The following is a 20,706-nucleotide window of genomic DNA, read 5'->3' as shown; positions in this document are numbered from 1 at the left end:
TAAATCTTACACACTGGACCTTTAACCACAAATGTTTTCCAGATCATGTATTTTACTTCAGAGGGATGTTGTGTAAGCTGCTAGTTTGATTTGGTGTGATCTGGTCCCAATATAAGCCCTGTTGAAGTGTCTGTGAGTACAATACTAAAGCCTGTAGCATGGTTTTGCAGGTTTCAACAAGTTAATTTTAAGACTTTTTAAGACCATTATAAATGCAATTTAAGATCTATTTTATGTCCATACTGGCAAAAAAGTACAAAGGATATGATTTTATGTGACTGATGTTTAGCAACATTTTGTTAACTCCAGAGCACATCTGCTTTTGATGTTGTTGAAGAAGATCCACACGTTGTCAGGAGGTTGAGTTGCAGGAGTTAATGCTGTTAGTGCACAGTGGGTTCAGACTTTGGTGATACTCTTGTGAACACAGAACACAGAACAATATTGGGTGATGGCAGGTGTTTGTTGGTGGCTTTATATTTGTCTGACTTCCTATGTGACTGTAATCCCTTAAAACCAAAGTTTTAGACTTTTCATGACCCCAGCAGAAACCCTGCTGTAGCCAGTTGCTTATGCTGATGAGCTGTGTAAAATGCATACCCCAAAAAGAAAATTCAAAGCTCTCTGAACAGTAAATAATGACACCAGCAGTGTCTCTTGTTTAAAACAGGTCGTGCAGGTAGGCATTAAGATATAGAGCTGAGAGGAGGCTGGAATTTCTCTCCTCAACGCTCAGCCAAGCTGCAAGGTGAGCTGCATGCTGCCCTCTGGTCTGTGCAGGAGTGCGCTCTCTGTGCTGCGCTGCGCTGTGCCTCGCCCCTCCCATCCCTCCGCTTACACTCTCCTCTGTGCTCACCAATAAAGCGCTTTTTTGTCCAAGGAGTCAGCACTTGAGCGCATTCCTTGACGTGGAGGTCGGTGTACCTCTCCAAGGATTTGATGAAGACCGTTTGTTAAGAAGTTTAAGACGCACACAGAAACTTTTTTTTTTTTTTAAAAAAAAAAAAGGGGGAGAGAGGGAGAAAAAGAGAGCGTACACACGGAAAACTACAAGCTCTGGAGTTACAACGGTGAACTACTCCGTTTGGATAGAGACAGAAGCGCGACTTGCGCTCACAATTTAACTTCATCGCAGTTCAGGGTAAGAGTTTTCCTACTTTGACTAACAGAAATGTGGATAAATACCTCAGACTTTCTGGGCTCTAACGCTTGGAACAGGATCAAGAAGTGCGTAAAGACGCGTGGACAGGCTTGTGTTGATAAACATGGTTGGGGGCAATATGATAAACTTTAAGAACATCTTAACAGAGAAGCTGCGCCAATTAACAGACACTTTATTACTGAACAAAACCAATACTCTTCACCAAATTTAAAAGGTAAACCACAGGGACCAGCGCTGCTGCTTAAAGTTTTGTTTGTGTCCTGTGTGACAACTCCCTTGACGAAACTCACTTACAATCCAACAGACTCAACGTGTTTCTCTTCTGCTCAACAGTAAATTGATTAAAAAAACACCTTTTGCATGCGCGTAACTGTAATATTAAGACGTCTTTGGTTCATCTCCGTAAAATGCAAAATAAACATAAAGGCTACTGTAGTTATTTGTTGGAAGGAGTTACAAATCAGCATGAACGCTCCACTGACTTGCTGGATGCAACAGGTTTTTATCGGGGATAAGGGCGCAACTAATGCTTCAACTACTGACAATAAAACAGTCCGTGTGTATTTGGAAAATGCGTAAAAGTCGAGCGTGTGCGCGGAGCAGAAGGAGCTGTCGGGGCGGTAATGAGGCGGGCTGGTGTCGGACCGCAGGACGCCGTGCAGCACGCAGGGGCCGAGCCGAGCGTCTAGACCGCACCGAGCCGTGCTCACCGCATAGGACAGCTGTTTTTGGACCCACACGGGGGAGCGTCCCACAACACAAAGTTCAACAGGACACAAGCGTTGGGGGGGGGGAAGGGTCATTTAGTATTTCAGCAGCATGAGGTCGAAACCATTATTATCTACCGTGATCTACTTTACGTCAAAAAATCATACTGCGACTGTTTTGACAGATTCTGCGAATAAGATAATTCATGATTCATGGGAATGATAGCTTTCACATAATAAGTTTCATTTTACCCGAAAAAAGATTAAAATCAAGATGATATGACGGTTGGTGGAGTCTGTGCCAAACAAACAAGTTTTCTTACATCTGGAAAACAAGATTCCCTGCAGCACTACAGTGCTTCACTAAAATGCAGTTTTGTGACACATTTTTCCTTTATCCAAAAACTGCAGCTTCTGCGATTTGGATACTGGACCTGGACACACTGCGATTGCAATAATATTTCGATTACTTGTGCAGCCCTATATTTGGTTCTCACTAAATCATTACAGCAGCATAAAGCAGATCACAGCTGTCCTGTGTTAGTTTATATTTTTCAGACAATAGTCTGTCAGCTGTTGTGGATCATTGCTTTTCACTCTAAGTACAAAAACAATTGTGGAAATAAGGAGTAAGTTGTGAAAAGGCAAGTGCCAATGCCAACCCGGACTATCAGTGATTGATCCCTTAAAACAAGGCTTTTCATCTTCATATGTAAGTGGACTAAAAAGGAAAATCACTGGAGTTACAGCTGGCTATCAAACTGCTACAATATTATAAAGTATACAAAAACATTTTGTGATTTAACGCCAAATTTTGATATCTTAGGAGTAAGTCTCCAAGTTGTGGTTTAATTTTTATGTTGTAAAACTGTTTTGAGTGTGTAAAAAGTAGTTGAAAAATTAAACTATTGTACTACATTCTGTTTTATTAAAATAGATTTTGTAAAATTCATATAGAAAGAAGTATTGTTCAGGAACCAGTCCTGAAGTCAAGTTATCACTACTGAAATCAAACATTTTTGAATGAGACACAGCCCTACTCACAGAAAAAAAAAATAGCCAAATAATGTCTACATATCGCTGGTACAGTATAAGGTTAAGATTTATTACTACATGGAATAAACTAGCTATGTGCATCTCTTTTCTTCATTATAATCAATTCCAGACAGCAGCCAGTAGGAAAGCTCTGGTTACAGGGCTTGATATAGAAGTGAAAAACATTACGTGTTAAAAAAAAAAAAAAAAAAAAAAAAAATGAGGAGCCAGCTGACAGCTTCATATCCACAACCACACAAAAAAACAAGAATATAGTATAACAGTATCCACTGGACCAACAGTAAGTAGACCTCTTAATGATATCCACAAAAACACCTCTAAGCAGACATAAGGTGCTTATAGCAGGTCCAGATTTGTTAAAGTAAGCCCGTGTGAAACATCTTAAAACAGATTTGTAGTCTTTGAATTTTCACAAAAATATCACACTCACTATCTCACACATGCCAGCCTGATTTACAGGCAGCCTCTTGGAGACCATAAAAAAAAAAATCAAAAGGGTCATATCTGGCCCACGGACTGCTGAACAGGCCTGCCTTATAACACAAACAAGTCTTGAGGAAGTCATGAAGCCACCAAATAATCTGCAACCTCACATGACAAATGGAAGAAATGTCTTAGTCGTTACACACAGTATTGGTGGCCAAGTTTCAGTCACACAGTAAGCATCATTGGTGCCACACCACAATATTGATGATGTCTATCAACAGCTGCTGCTGTCATAAAAAAACCTCACACAATAATATCGTCATTATTATTAGAATAAATAAAATATGATACTTGTACTGAAGTGAGGATGAGTTCCAAAGCCATATTTGAAGTTGAACAACTCAATCATTTGATTTTTAGCTGAGGGCGGTGCAGCGGAGAGAAACACTGGCTCATATATGTGAAGAAAGTTACAAGTAGAAATTAGAGAGACATCAGTTTCCTTCAGTGCGTGTGCAGCAGAGCAATGAGCGATGAGGTCAAATTCCTGAAAGATTAAATCTCTGAGTGACCTGCTCCACCAATAAACTAACATCCAATAAAGGGGCATGACTCGACACGTTTGTGACAACCAACGAATTTACAATGAACTGTCACTGCATTGTTTTCTACAGATAACATCTTTCCAAATATTATGCCAATATAAACTTTGATTCTCTGAGAACTGTATCTCGTCCCAAAGAAATACTAACCTCACAATTAAGTAAGTGTACTCTGTTGATGTGGTGATCTTAACTGCACAAATGTGATCATAACAGGGCTCATTAGTTTTTAAAGTGATCAATAAGAGTTAAAAAAAAATAGTTCCTTCGCTTGAGGTGCTTACATCATCTAATAGCAGTCTTCTGACTCCAGCTTCCCTCCAGCTTTCAGTCAGATTAACATCTTTTACACTGCCCCGCAAACAGACACACAAAACTGCCTAATTTTTCCTGGGGGCAAAACAGGCGAAGTAAACTACTCCAACGTCCCCGCTATTAACCCCTACACCGGTGTGCTGCTTGTTTCCTCGCCATGTGTTTCTTCACAGGCTATCATTATGCTATAGGAGAAGCTACTGTGTCATTGACAGTATATAATGGTGGTAATTGGTTTATATTAGGCTACCAGACACAGCAGAGTAGCCACAGGAGGCCAATTATCCGTCACTAATGTGGAGAACTTTCAGGCCACGACATTGCACAGATTGTAACACTTACGGTACAAGAGAGCGTCTATTCCAGTGTAGTTATTTTCGGTGTGTGGAGCTGTACCATGATGCTTTCTGCCTCCACACACTGTTGTGTTTGTACAGTCAGTTGTTGACACTGACACCATTCTCACTGCTGAGATTGAGACCGGAAGAAATCTGAGTGGATAAATGATGTATATGAGGATAAAGAGAAGGGAAAAGTTCTTACAGCATCTCTTCTCTTGTGATGTAAAACTATATTTCAGATTTCTCCTTTGAAAGTGCCTCACTTTGAAATGTCCACTCTGGGCTGAAATAACTGTCACAGAGCTGAGTTAGTGTCTGTCTATAAATCATAAGAGTCTGTCTTTTGTCTGTTGCATTGGGGATAACAGGCTTAACTTTACTTTTTAAGGCAACTGAGAGTTATAAACAGCTGATCAACTCACAGTTTAGGATTCGTTGTCTCTTATCAGTTTATGATGTTGCATGGTGTCTCACACTCCTGCAGTGCTCCTGCAGCCTGTCTGAGCTTCCCTGAGTTTGTAGAGGAGGGGGCAAGGGGGTAACAACTCACTTAAACCACAGATCGTATATTAAGTAGGATTTCAACTTATTTAATAAACCATCCTTGGCTATTTGAACTGCAGTACTCATTTTGGATGTGTAATTGCTACATATTTCTCCTTTAAAATCACAGCTTGTCAAAATATTAGTTGCATAACATATGGCGACACTTTGACGATAAAATGTGCAATTGTCCATGCTGGTGTGAGCATTAAGTGAGACACATATGCACACTCAGTGGATTATCCCTGCCCCAAGGGACATTTCTTGGCCTTAAATGTCAGTCTGTGGACAGGACGCATGACTAAGGAAAAGGAGCCCTCAGTCATAAAACCCAATTTAAACAATTAAGGGCAGGCCTGCTGTCACACCACTGTGACAGTGATGTCGAAACCGCAGGATCTGGTTACCAACATTGTGTCAGATTGTACTTTTATCAGTTTGTTTTTCCCAAAATCAAGGCGGGCATTTCATTATCTGTGGCAAAGAGCTCGGGTGGAAAAGAGCACTGATGTCTAAATCTGGATAATTGACAGTTATGCTCTTTCATTTGTTGTGTTGAGACATGACTAAAAGATCCTCTGGACATCTTACAAGCCTGTAAACTTACATGTTAATACAACTTGTTTCTCCGTATTTCTCCAAACTGGCAGAGAGCGGATTCTCACATCATGTCTCCTATCGGCAGAGCTCCGTTTTATGCCAATTAGAGGCAGTGCCTGAAGCATCTTACCCTGTGTATCAGAGGGATTAGAGGGTTAAAAGTCAGGTGCTGAGGCGAGGAGGCCTGGGGAAGGGAGGAGAGGAGGTGGAGGTAGGAGAGGAGAACAAGAGTGGGGCACTCACACAGCAGGCAGAGAGAGGGGAGTCGACAGGGCAGAAAGTGTGTGAAAATGTGTGTGTGTTTGTTTTTCTCAAGGCCATTTGAAAGTGAGGGCTCATCGCAATTAGCAAGGAGTCTGCAGGGCTCAACGTTAATTGTTTTTTTGTTTTGTTTTTTTCACTTGCCTGGTCAGACGAGTGAGTAAGAAATCTACTTGCCTGAAGCAAATTTTTACTTGCCCCAAAACAAATTATTTTATTAGCGGTTATTAAATAACAATAGAGAGTCAAGTTAATTGTTGTTTAATGTAAGGCTGTTAATCAATGTCCATAAAATGTCAGAAAATAGTGAAAAATGTCAGCCCCACTTTTTCACAGTCCAAGTTAATGTCTTTAAATGTGTTGTTTTGTCAGTCCAGAACCCAAAGATATTCACTTCAACTATACTTCAACTGTGAAATCCCCTCATTTGAGAGGCTGAAAACAGAATTTTCTGCCTTTTTGTATGAGAAATTGCTAAATTATAAAAAATATTTTAATTGCATGTTAAGCTTGTTAATAACATGGCACATTACTTTTCCTGGGCAAGCGGACAGAACTTACTGTTAAATCCTGGCTGTCTGAGTGAGATGTACAAATTCTTCCTCTGTCAGAATTAAAGGCTTCAGTGTGCACCTCCTCAGGTGCTGCACAGCAGGGGGTGGGGGGGGGTTGGGGGTGGAGTTTGTTCCGTGGTTGACAACCAAGAGCTGGAGCAGCTCTCGAAGAGGCGTCTTAAATAAAACCCCCGGCTTCAAAGGCCTCAGCCTCACACATCAATGCTGACCCAGCGGTATGCGGAGGCAAACCCCAGCCCATACGCCTGCCAAGCTAAATTGAAGAAGAGCTCGCCGATGCAGCCAAATGATGCGTTCAGAAGAACCACTTCAAAACCTTGCATAAATATACACACACATGCGAAGGGATCTGAGGGCTTTGGAGTGCCCCAGCTTGAGCTCAAACCCCAAATAACTGCTGTCCTCCGTGTCCACACACATGCGCGCGCACTCCCTGTCGTCAGACTCCTACCAGCTTGTCTCGTATCCTCTAAAGCAGACGACCCTCTGAATCGAAAGTGGCATGAAAGAAATTACTCTCTAAAGCTTTACATTAAATGAATCACCGATATATATTTTTTTAATTTCTGGCTCTGGTCGGAAACTTTGCTGAAAGCCAAAAATCCCCCAGATTCCTAAACCGACTCCAGTGAAACATTTGGGGAGAGGAGAGGAGACAGATGGAGAATGAGAGAGAGGATGAGAGGGAGGATGCTCATCCCAGAAAGCCACCACAAATTGCTGCATTTCAGTGGGCCTGTAAAAAAAGAGAAACGGCTCTTAATCTAAGGTTATAATTACCTCTGGCCAGCACTGTAATTAGGAAATGAGCCTTGAACCAGATCTTACTGGGCAAGAGTAAAGCATGGGCACGCGCACTCACACTCTCTCTCACACACTCACACACTCACATACACACACACCCCTATACTGTTTGACCAAAACCAGAAGTGGGTAAGACAGATCTCACTTTGAGAAGAAGGTCAAATATTAAACCAGAGATAAACATTAACTCTTAAACTGAATATGGATTGAATGTCGGGATGCACAATATGGATTGTTTTCAACACCATACCTAATAATTACCAGCTTCTCATGAAAGATAAAATAACTGATAATTTCATGTTAATGATTTAATATTCTACAGCTCTGACCGAGCCAAATCTAACACCACTATTACAACAAAAACAAAGAACAGACTCTTCAAATGTTCAGTTACTTTTTTTTTTTTTTAGTAAACTTCATCGAAAACTTCACAAACATACTTTGGCTTTTATAGAGCATTTAGCACCTAAGAATTCAAATTAAATGCTTTGACATAACCCCTCAGATATAATTATAGCTGGAATAATAGTTTTTGGAAATAAATATTAATATACATTTCTCATTATTGGCCATTAACTGATGGCATACATATACATAAACACAAAGATCTCTCATATGTGGTTGTGAAACATGATATTTTACAGTTATCAATAAACTTAATTGTCCAAAAGGACATCAGGGCACTGAAACATTAAACTTTTAAAGGTGCAATGTTTATTGTCAAATTCATACTCAGAACAAATGGGGGGCAGCATATCACCTGAGTAACTGTTTACTGACGCTAACTATAGCTGCTGCTGTTAGCTAGTTAGCTTAGTTAGCTGTGCAGCTTGTGGTCCTATTAGCTGACTCGGGTCTGCCTGGACTGGGAGCTTGGACCCACGGGGAGTGTTTATATCACTAGCGAGAGAAACTTAAAGTCTTGAAGTCAGAGTGTGTATGTTAAAGGAGGAATATAGGTGTAAGAATACGTCCTTTCTTGACATTTTGTCAGTGTATGTTGTTTATTGGACTAAAATAGCAGCTTATGTAACATAGGAAACTTACTTCAGCACATCTTCCAGCTCAAACTATGGGGGAGAAACCTGAGCTGTACTATCATCGTTTCTGGAGGTACAAAGTGGGTATTTTGAGACAGGATTCTTTGACATAATGGCAAACCTGTTATTTCTGTATTTTATTTGCCGTAGTTAATTTTTGAATGTTTTAAACTAAAATTCTTACATATTGTACCTTAATCATTTCTAAATAATTATAAAATAAAACACAACTAACATGTCGCACAAAATATATGCTGATACAGACACAGGTCTGTCAATAATTTATTGGCATCGATATTTGTGTGCATCCCTAATTGAATGATAAGATCAGAGTAAATTTTGCGTGGGGTGAGTACCATGTGTGTTCTCGCCATCAGGTCATCAAGTGTCTGAGACCTTTTTCTTCACAGAACGTGGTGACTATCACTCACACTCTCGTGTAGGCATGTCGTACATACAGGCAGACACGTACACGCAGAGCTGCTCTCCTGTGTTACATCAGTCAGCGTCGGAGCTCTCTGGCCCCCTTTTGCTTAATGTCTATTTCCGTCGCGGCCGGGGACACAAATAGTGTTTTTATCTGCTGCTGTCCGTGCCGTCCTAGAGCGACAAGCAGCCCGAGACAGAAAATCTGTGCACGTATACGTGCAGATGCCTGCATGTGTAGGCACCGAGTGCCACCGGGTATATCAGCCAAAATCTAAATCACTCAACGGGACAATCAACAGCCTAGCAGTTGTGACAGTGCCACAAGTCACAGCTTGTCACTGGTGTACAAATTCAACATACAAGAAGGCAGCACACCTACAGCGAAAAAAAAAACCAAAGCATTTCCCTGTTTATCCCACCCTTCCCTCTACAGGTTTAAGGTTTGGACCAATGTTTGGGGCTATAATTTGGACAAATTGTTGGCAGTTCTTGATGATGCCACTACAAAGTGGTTCTAATGTTAACCCCAGCTTTGTTCTGCTTTGGGAGAGATTAAACCAGATGGGGAAAGAGAACGGGAGTGACAGAGAGAGAGAAAAGGAGAAACAGAGAAGGCCAAGGGTGAGGCGATATTTATGTTTAACAGATGAACACAGAGGAAGGAAGAAAATTATAGTGGACAGAAAGGCAGAAAAGTATCAGTCCTCTAAAAAGGGAATGAGGGAATGATAAAAATAGCTCCTTCAAAAGAGAATAAATATGAAAGTAAACCAATAATGGTATAAAGAGGGAAAATAAGAGGTACTGGCAGGTTAAAAGATACTACCAGTGATTTGGCAGTGTGCAGTCTGCACAAATTAAAGACCAAATGTTTCATGGAAAGACGTGGAAGAGGCGGCATGAGCTATTAAGGCATACCAAGACAAGAATACTGTTGTCAACAGTTTTGTCTTCTTTAAAAAGTGCTACAGTCACTCATGGAGCTGTGCGGTAAAGATGATTTGCATCTATTTTGAGTGTCGAGTTCCACTTCAAAAGCTAAATATTTACAGTGCAGTCAAGGGACTGTCTGAGAGGGAGACACAGTGACCTTGTGAAACTGACCGCAGCGGGGTCAGCACATGAAGAGTCTGGACGCTTAACACACACAATACTCACTAGCAAGCTTGCATTGTTGTGTTTACCTGTGCAGATTAGTGAAAGGTATGCAAATGACCCCAAAACATGCACTGGGCTCACAAAAAAAATGCACAAAAGCCTCTGTGCAGCAGCGCCAAACACTCCCACAGACAAATAAACACACAGACGCAGAGTCCAGCGAAGGCCTCACAGCAGGTCAGCGGGCCAAACCGAGCTCTGGACTGTGACAGGTTATTTTCAGATGTAAACACTGCTGCGCTATATGTGGAAGCGACTGTGTGCTGCAGGGCGACTCAGCGATGGCATATGCAATGCAAAGTGAGTTTTCAGATGTTACACAATCAGGTATAGCACAACATTTGGCCCTCATTCTGTTTTCCACCTCCACAGGATGTTTGACTCAGAGGTTAGGTATATGAAATATGGCTTAAAAACACTGCTTAGTGGAAACATACTGGAAGAGTGAGTCTGGTGTGTTCAGTATGAATAAGTGTATAGGTAACAGTATGTCACTGCAAATGGCTGAGAAAAAGAAAGAAATACTGCGGGCATCTCAGCTCATTATCTGCAGAATTGTTTCATTATGACCATGTCTTAAATAAATTAAATGAAAATGAAAAAAATTGGCCATTAGAAAGAAATGTGGAAGCTGTTCGTTGCCAAACGTCTCCCACTAATAAAACATCTACCAAGTGGTCACTTTGTGTGTGGGTTTTCCCAAAACGAGCTCACATTTACGATCCCATAACCACGCTCAAAAATAACATTTGTTGCTAGTTAATACTGTATACATACAAAGCAACAAAACATGAATGCACACACAAATCATCTTGTGGTCGCGGGTAATGAGACGCTAATCATTAGAAGAACACAAAAAAGTGTGGTCAATTTGGACCCTGCTACATAAAATCAAAGCTGTTCCTGGCTTTAAAAAAAGCCTTGCCACAGGATCTGCTCGTCTTAAACACACAATAACATACACACAAGGTGATCAAAATAATAACTGAGAAAACGCACTGGAAATTAGTGAAGTAAAACAGCAATACCAAAAAAAGTTGGGATGTTGTGTGAAACAGAAATAAAAACAGAATGCAATGATTTGCAAAAAAAAACTATATTCAATTGCATACAGTGCAAAGACAAGATATTTAATGTTTAAACTGATTTACTTTATTATTTTTGGAAATATACGCTTATTTTGAATTTGATGCGTCTAACAGGTTTCAAAAAAAGTTGGTACGGGAGCATGTTTGCCACTGTGATACATCACCTTTTCTTGTAAAAACACTCAGTTTTGAAAGCGAAATTCTTTCTCAGTTTTGCTTGTTATACGATTTCAGGTCCTCAACAATTTGGAGTCTCTGTTGTCGTACTTTGCCCTTCATAACGCACCACACATTTTCAATGGGAGACAGGTCTGGACTGCAGAGAAGCCGATCTAGTACCTGACCTCCTTCACTATGAAGCTGCTGCAACGCATGCAGAATGTATCTTGCTGAAATAAGCAGACACATCTCTGAAAAAGACGTCACCATATGTTACTCCAAACCTATATGTAGCTTTCAGCATGTCACGGCCACTAACAGCCCCCGATACCATCACAGATGCCGGCTTTTTAAGTTAGTACTGGTAAAAACCTGGGTTGTCCTTTTTCTCTTTAGTCCAGAGGACACAACGTCCATGATATCTGGAAACAATTTAAAATGTGGACTCGTCAGGCCTTTTCCACTTATCGTGAGTCCATCTCAGATCTCAGCTACACAACTCTTTTGGAAGTGGAGTTGTAAAATACTTAAACCTGCTTTGAAATATTATTAAAACTGTCCAGTGCCGTCAAATTTTAGTCGTAGGAAAAATGAGTGTATATGTCTTTCACATTAGTGACCTCTGATGCTCCTCATTCAGCGGTTTAGGAGGGTGAAACTCAAATCAACCAAGCAGATCATACCAGAAACCATATGAGCTGCTCTGTATGAACACAATACAACATATAGGGGTTGAAAAAAAGCATGTGAGAGCTTAAGTCACTGCTCTACACACACACACACAGACACTCTCGGGCCACTACTGATGGGCTGATACCACAGGACAAGGAGCTGACAGAGTGGAGAGTGGTCGGCCTGCATTCTTCATCTCCCGCTCTGTCATTCTCTTGTGCTGCCACACGGCCTGCCAACGCTCAGCACGCTCCCGCACACAGCTGGAATCCAACCAATTAACGCTAAGAAAAACTTCCTGTTTTGCTTGTGGGCCATTAACAATGCATGGCGGGGGGGCTGGATTCCAAATAAGTGGGAGAGGAGCAAGAAGTTTGCAACATATTTGGCTAACAGGTACAACTGCTGTTTCATTTCCAGGGAAAGAGGACCTGCAAGCAAGAAAAGTGGAGCGAGAGTAGAGGAGGAAGCTTCCTGACTGGGTGAGTGAAGCATGATATTAAATTTGACAGTTTTATTAGTAATCTGTGTCATTATGAAGAGGATGTGGCCAGCTACTAAAATACAAACATACTGTTAACATCAGGAATGCTTTTCATCACAAAAAAAAGTGTAATGGATTGCATCAGTAGTGTTGTGTTTTTGACACGCGTCATTATAATACACTCCTTTGAATATTTGCATCCAGAAACCCAAACCACACACTGCTGGCGGTCCTTATTGTGTTAACCGTAACACCCAGCTTCCTCAATAGGGTCCATTCACACAACTCTGAGCCTCTTAACAAGACTGGCAGGAGAACAAGAGCAGCTCTCTTAACACACACAATGCATTTAATAGATACAGTGTGGCTGTGTATAGTTACACACAGAGGGAAGTTATGGAGTTTACCATGCCTGTCTGGTTGCTGCAGTTATGGAGGCATGGCAGAAACGGGTTGCATGTGGACTTCTCTGTACATGTAACCAGTGTTTGTAACTCTGATAATTACTATTAATTTTCCAAAGAAAAATGATGCCAATATTTTAGATGGAAGCAGATAAAAATTAATCTGTTACAAAACAGTTTTGGAAATAGTAGTTATAAAGTTTAATTTTCTGCCTGTTTTAAGAGATTCATTTGCAGATCTTTGTTTGAAAAGTAAAATCTGAAACTAATAAACCACCGATACTGTATGTGCTGTGGTCCAGTTATCGTCTGCCATTGCGTCACTGGTGAAAACTGTCGCTCTGATCCTCTGTTCTACTTTACACACCCCTCCTGACCCCTCGCCCTCTGCCCTGCCTCATTCCTGTGTTGTGCTAGTTGTCAATGAGCTGTGGCAGGGGCTGTGCAGACTTGTAAAGACGCACACATGCACAGGACAAGACCGTAGCCTCGGGCCTCTGGACGCACACCGCCGCTCTTGCTAATTGCCTCACAGCTCCCTCCAGTCCTCCTCAGGGAAAACAAGAGGAGAAGAAAGAGCAGTGGTGGCGGTGGCGCAGAGTTCTTCTTCTGGTGTAAACTTTTGGCTGTAATACAAGCACCTCAGACTGAGGAATTTGTGCATGGTGTGTCTGCTTGCTTGCTGTAAATTATTGGCCATGCAGGCAATATTTCAATGACAACATACACACTGGCTCATTTCTTCCTCAATCCTGGAGTTTACACATCAAAGCTTGTATCCACAATGATGAATTACAGCTCACTCTGTCATCCTGTGTGTGTTTTACCTGCCTTTTTCCTAAGTGTGTGAATCTCTTTGCACCTCAAGATTTAATTTTGATCGATTTTTTTCTCACTGTCGGTACTTCCACACAGAGTATTTGTAATGATCTGTAAGTTGTTTTTTTAGGCACAACTTGCATACAGTGTTGTCCAGGTCAACAAATAGAAGCCAAAATGTTTCCATACATTGGCTTTTAAGCTAAGAGGCACCAGCTGGCTACACAAGAAGCCTAGTTTAGAACATACATGTTCATGGCTGTCTATATCCAATTGGTTCAGCTGTAAGAAATATAAAGGGATGGCAAATGGACTTTAGCTTTAGCGTTTTTCTAGTCTAGAAACTGCTTAAAGCACTCACACGCCAGAGGAGCCGGGAACTGAGCCACCAATCTTCTGATTAGTGGACGACCAGCTCTAAAGCCCCTACAGCCTCTTTTTTTGCGAAAGAGACTTGGGTTTGATTTTCCCCCACTCCTCGTGCTGACTACACCTCCATTCCACAACTAATATGTGTATTCGAAAATGTAGTAAAACATGAATAGGAATGAAATATGAATGTGATGAGGCTCTGAATATAAGCCACACGTCTGCTGCCAAATATCATCCGCTGTTAGCTGTGTTTCCCATTAATGTGACCTTTAGGTGTGTGCGTTAAACTTCTAGACATGGAGGTGGAAAAACAACGTCAACGCCACCTCCCCCACTCAGCACGCTGCTCATTAATGCCCTCACATCATAGCAGCCATGTATAATTGTCAGTTAATAATGTTAATATTTCTAACTAAAAGCAAACATGGAAGAGCAAACAAGAGTGATCCATGATATTTATACACTCCAACTCTACCACACACACACGCGCACGCACACACACAGGTACTCATTGTTCTGTGTGTTACAGGTCAGCTCAGGAATCTACTGTACTCACTTAATGACGTGTATGAACGGATGTGAGAGCAAACAAACTGGTCTTTATTTGTACAAATTGCTATTCGCTGCTATAATAACAAAGCATCATTCATTCCCACCCACCCCCCTCTTTCTCTCTGCGGCAGTCTGTCAGGTCGTCTGTGACCACAGGCGGCAAAAGTACACACATTCCTTACCCAACTCTAAGTATACATTTTTAAAAAAAAACAAAAAAACAAAATAGCATTCATAGACTATTAAACTTAAACCTGTCTAACTTCAACTAAAATAAAAATTAACAAAAGACATAAAAAGTTTGGATCCGAGTTAAAGTATCGTCACAAGGAAATGTAGTACAGTATTTTCATAACCTGTATTACAATACAGTAACAGTGTGACTCATGTTAATCCAAGCTTCTTCCTGTGTGATGGATTACACAACTCAAGCAAGTTTAACAAGTCTGCTAATACAGTTTCATGCTGTGTAGAAAAGAATGAAAAACAAAGGCTGCTTCCTGCGTTAAAGAAGAAATATACTAAAGTCTAGGGATGGGTATCATTTGGATTCTGTTGATACCAATATCGATACCGATACTGCTTATCACTGCTGATTCTTATCAATACTACTCACCATAATTTCAGGCAAAAAATAAAGACACAACATGAAAAGACGTGAAAAGATTTAGCAGTTCGTGAGTTATTGCATTTGGCTTTTCATTCAATTTAGTAAAGTCAGTTGTTTAAGCAACGTTACATGAATAATGATAGCAGCATTGTTTGTCCAGGATCTTATTGATATTTCTGTGCTGACCAATCAGGAACCAGTCTCAGTTTAGTACTGATTCTTGATACCCATCCCTACAAAAGCCTAAAATTTGGTCAGCAAAAATGTAAATTAAACATACTCTATTGTTTAAGAGATAAAACAGTGATATGGTTGTTTAAAGAGTTTAAAGTTCATATTGTGTTGATTGTGGCAGTTTTCAAAGAATGCACTCTGAATTCCTTTCCGCATTTCACTTCATCATTGCATCCACAGATTTACGCAATCCACTGTGTGCACTGACAACCTAAAGGGAAACAGAGGTTACAGAGGGCTCGCTTGTTTGTTTCTCCACCTCTGTAACTTCCCTCCTCGCCCCGTCTTCTCTCTCACCGCGCTTGTGCTTGATATGAGGAACCGTCTGGAAGTGTGCACCTGCTGCAGGCAAATTGTGGAGTTGAGGGTCAGTGTTGATGTCTTAATAGACTTGTGCTGACTGATGTCTTTACACTCGCTAAGATAAGATGGTAGGGCTCACCTGTTTAATCAGTTGAGAATATGGGCCAAATGTGCTAATCAGACTAATGTTGGCTCACTGTCAGTTAGGCTGTCTGAGAACTGAATTCAGTTTAATAGCATAAAGGAAATAAATGTTTTCTCGCAAAGGAAAAGATAAAAGTGGATGACAATTAATCAAATCAGACGTGTGTCTATGAATCCTGTTTGGATACCTCAAAGAAAGCGTGGTAATAATATTGTAATAGGCAAGTTAACATTTTGATCATGCAGGGCACCCGAGGCCATGGAGGAAAGGCATGCCAGTGTAAGGGGTGGGGGGAACTGTGCTGCCTGACTGCTGCTTTGCCAACCAGCCTCCTCAGCGCTGGCAGCAGTTTCACAATAAATTCTTTTGTGACATCTTAATCAGCACCAGTGATCTCATTTCACATTTATCTTGTGAGTGTGGCACATGTCTGAGGTGTTCTTTTTTTTTTCAATCAGGAGGAATAAGCCCACAGGGCAGAATGACTAGAAAAAGCACAAACGGTAACTCTTAGGAAAAGGAGGGGGTGTGAGGTTGGGGGCCTGAAAAACAGGTAACACTGCACCAGTGTGTGCCTTTAAGTTTAAGATGAAGAATCTGAACAAATAAGGAAAGTTCCACTTGTGTCAGATTTACTGTACGGATACAACATTATTTACATAATGTCACTGACAACTGAAAATAGACATGACTTAATCTTAATTTTAAACCATGCTAGGGATGTTAATGATTAATCAATTAATTGCCATTAAGAATTTATTGATAACTAGTCTAAAAATGGCAGTAATTGTGCCTCATCTGACAAGGTTTTATCTGGCAAAGACATTTGCTGAATAAGGAAACCAACTTAAAACAAAAATAAAGATGGTTCAAAATGTTTAATTGATCATCAGAATAGTAGGCAAGTATTTTAAAAGTTGATTAATTATTGCAGTTCTAATTGCAATAGACCATAGAGAAGTATGATGCAAATATTAACTTATTTCAAATTCCTCTCTGCTTGCTAACACATGGCTGAATGTAGAAAGAGTAAAAGTTTGCTGTACATCCTGACCTTCAAATATCTGCACGTAGTCCAATTCAAAAGCTGCCCTGTGCTAATGAGGTGTGAGCTTGCATGTGTCCTTTCCAAGTCAACAAGTTTGTATGCTGAGCTGCATTTTAACAAGGTAAACAAGTTGATGTTTACCTGTCAGCACTAGCACTGCTCCAAGTTTCTGTTTGCCGTCCCATTACTTTTGCCTTGAGCTCTCACAAGGTTTCCAGCCTAATGAATGCTTTGACAGCCACAGCGCATAGTTGCCACGAGGCCCTGCAGGGCTGTTGTGGCAGGTGGAGGAGACGTGCCTCCGTCAGATTCCAGTCATACTCTTGACGGCTACATGAACAAACCTGAGAGAGAGGTAAGAGGTGCGTGTGGGACGGCAGAGAGATGCAGCAGAGATGTTAGAAATATTTGTGCGATGTGTCAAATGAGAGCGTCGCTTGTTGCTGTACAGCGTGTTTGTGGGCACACATGCTGTAGCATTTAGTGTCAGAAATGCATTGTTTCTATGACAGAAGTGTAGTCCAACTGCAGTTACTAAGTAACTACACTATGCTTCACATGCAAGTGGAAAGATGATCAGGATGTACGGACTGACGAGCAGACAGGCAGATGGATCAGTTATGTTTCCTCAGTGAATACGTGTGACACTGTTTGTCTAACAAGGATAGTCAGCCTGCCAGTAAGTGTGCCTGCCTGCTGCCTCACTCCACCCTCTGATTTAGTTGAGCTCCAATTTGAACTCTCACACAGCGCTGTTGCAACAAAGGACAAAGGTAAAAACACTGTCATCACCCAGTGTGATCCATCTCTTGATCTTTTATACAAAGAAAATAAGAATGTTGAGCCAATCGGTAATTGTGGCTTGTTGTGCACAGTCCTCTGAGCTTTCTTGAGCTTTTCATTATGCGTCGTTGCTTTGGCTGAGTCTAGCAGGAATCTTTACTACCTAAAGCCCTCTGGTAGGCAGTTCAAGGTTCTTCGTGAAGTTAAATAGATTTGAAAAGAATTTATCCCAGGCTCAAAAAAACTTTTAAATATTGGCAGGTTTTCTTTTTTGCAGGGATTTGTGCTAAGAAGGGATGTTTTCATAAGTCTGTAGGGTATGACATCTTGGAAGCATGATAATATTTAATTTAGAACATTATTGAGAGGTATTGTGCCTCCTCCTATTTGGAGGTTCCAGTAGGTCTTTTGTCATTTAAAATTCTTATAAAACAGGGTCCCTTTTGTACAATTCATTGGTGATATGGTTGCGCTTTCATGGCTGTCTTGTGTTTTCTAGAACTTTTATATATACATTCGTTATATATCAAATGTTCTATTTTTATGGCTGCAGCATGAGTGATAAGCCCACGACCCTGTGTCAAGTTAATCTTGAATCTTGAGTAATAACACAAGTCTTGACAATGAAAGAAAAGACTCCCACCTTATGTAAAATGATGGCCAGGTGACAAATTAGCTCTGCAGTCATGTTACAGCAGGAATAAATGTCAGGGAGGTCGGTAGAGTGTTGGAGTGTGCACATTACGGCGGGCTTGTGGCTGACTGATAAAACTGGTCCATCCAGACACTTCTAACCGCAAGCACAAACATTTCCCTGTCCTCACTCGAGGCCACGTTCTTTCAGGTGTTTTCAAAGACAGTCACGAGTTTTGAAACGCTGCCTGAGAGTAGTTTACTTCGCGCATCCCTATCAGGAGAACAGAATCTGGACAAAGCTGCTCCCGGGGTCAGTGAGCCAGACAGTACAATGAAGTTTTCATTTTGGGAGGAGGCAAGAACAGTCTTGCACAGGATATGAAGGCACAAGCCAAGGCCTGGAGAGAGTCCAGTTTTGTGACACGAGGATGTCGTATTTACTGTTTCCTGGTGATGTAGGCCTTTTGGACTCAACCGACTATGACAACTGTCGCGGTTTGCCGCTGTGTCTGAGAGTAAATAAAAGATAAGCAGAGAAAGAGAGCCAGAGAGGGAGTAAAAGATAAAGAATAAGTAAGTTGTTTGTGTTTCTATGCCACTCGGCTGTGACTGATTCAAGCCAGGTCAAAGTCAGACCTGATAAAGTACTGGGGTCACTGATACACAGAGCGGGATAAATAGGGTTGGCACTGAAAACCAATTCCAAAAAAGAATCAACGGCAAAATTAAGTTTTGATTCTGGTTATCAATTCCTTTGTTTCACATTCAAACATGCATTGCAAATACCTAACATATGAACATATGAATGCATGCATGTCTTCCTGTCTCCTAATACATTTGTCCTGTTAAATCCTGAAACCAGAAGACCAGAAAAGAAACTACCGTCGTTGTGGTTATCTTGCTAACATTAACTTAGCTTAGTGTTTTCACTGGTAAAATGTATCTGTGGTAATTAATGCTTCACACAACTCTGCTGTGAAGAAAACAGAAAACACTCAGGGATAAGAGAAGTCTCTTGGACACCTAAAAGATTTTTATACAAGGTACAAGACTGACCAAAGTCATATACATCACAGATAAATAAAAAAGCAGATGACAGTTGTCAGTGGTGCACTGAAATCCTTTGCGACTGTGTAATTTGAGAGTCCTGTGGTGAAGATCTCAGACAGATGCGATGTGTGCGCCTACGAAAGAAATGTGACTGTGACCTCAATAACAATCTGTCCTAAGAGGTCACAGGGCAGGGTGCAGTGATGAAAGACGCGTGTCAGTGCTGAGGCGTTGCTTGTCGGGCAAAACAAGAGGACACTGTGTGTAATCCTAGAGAGAAACAGAGAAGAGAAGAAGAGAGAGTCCACCTCAGCCAGTGCATCCTGTGTCTCCCCTCATGTGTGCCTTTATAAAAACAAGATCAAGTCTAGCATCTACAGCACCATCCGTCATATCCTTCAGCAATAAAACAAAAGGAAATGGTCCACATTTCCTTTTGGAACTCGTAGTGTCTGACCTCTATGCTCTAAAGCTCAGAGGAGACAGAGCTAGACAGCAGACATGCTCCTGCAGACTCGAGTTCTGGTCTGGTTAGGCTGCCCGGCCGCCCACCTCTGCCTGCTTCCATTCCCCTCTTGTCTGCTGTCTTCTCTGAGGCAAACTTGAGCTTTGGTGCAGGTCGCATCATTTACTCAGACACACTTCAGAGGTTTTGGGTTTCATGTTGCCCTAGAGGTGCAGAGAAAGCACCTGTTGTGGCGACTAGGACCGGCAAGCTTCAGGTGTACGTATGCGTCTGCGTGTAACTGGAGCTGGGTGTGTGTCTGTTATCTGTGTTGTTGGAGCCACAGTTACAACAGAGGACACAGAAAACTGAGCAGCAGTGGAAACACTAATCTAGAGCCTGACCTCTGACCTCAAGGAGTCGCTCTCTGCCTCACTGCTTCATGGGCTTTGTTGTCCTGTTGGACTGATGCTATCTGGAATAACTGTTTGGCTTTCAGGTTCCTTGTATATTTGACAATCAGCCCTTTTTACGCAGCCTGCTCAAGGTGGAACTGCTGCACGGTTATTCTGTCTCGCCATCTATATAAAAGTTACAGAGACAAAATGGAAGAGCATTTTTTCAAGTACTTATTCCGCATAATTTGCCAGCAAAGAGTGAAAAAGTCACAGCACTGCATGCACTAAAGAAATCCTCACAGCTCATCATACAAAGTGATTATCCTAATTGTTGCACAAGAAGTGATGCTCCTTTTACTCAGGAGCTGTTAAACTGTATGTTATAAATTGTTGAAGATATGTCAGCAGGAAAACAGCAGAGGAGCAGAATCACTTGCCGACCAATGCAGTCATCACGCTAGACATGGATGCTGTTCCATTCTGAC

At 41.3% G+C, this 20,706-nt stretch overlaps 2 protein-coding genes across 2 annotated transcripts in view; one reads left to right on the top strand and one right to left on the bottom strand.

Moving 5' to 3' along the window:
* coro7 (coronin 7) overlaps positions 1-20,706 on the bottom strand; it is a 146,888-nt gene that overhangs the window by 37,261 nt on the left and 88,921 nt on the right. The window lies entirely within an intron of this gene.
* vasnb (vasorin b) overlaps positions 1,010-20,706 on the top strand; it is a 30,948-nt gene continuing 11,251 nt past the window's right edge. The window contains exons 1-2 of the mRNA XM_084743943.1: positions 1,010-1,141; positions 12,359-12,420. The gene's annotated coding sequence lies outside the window, so the exon portion shown is untranslated. The remainder of the gene's footprint in view (positions 1,142-12,358; positions 12,421-20,706) is intronic.

This window comes from Lutjanus erythropterus, chromosome 19, assembly GCF_056507025.1.
Source record: "Lutjanus erythropterus isolate fLutEry1 chromosome 19, fLutEry1.hap2, whole genome shotgun sequence".
NCBI classification, from domain to species: domain Eukaryota; kingdom Metazoa; phylum Chordata; class Actinopteri; order Lutjaniformes; family Lutjanidae; genus Lutjanus; species Lutjanus erythropterus.
The sequence above is the reverse complement of the archived record's forward strand: the minus strand, read 5'-3'. Positions and strand labels throughout refer to the sequence as shown.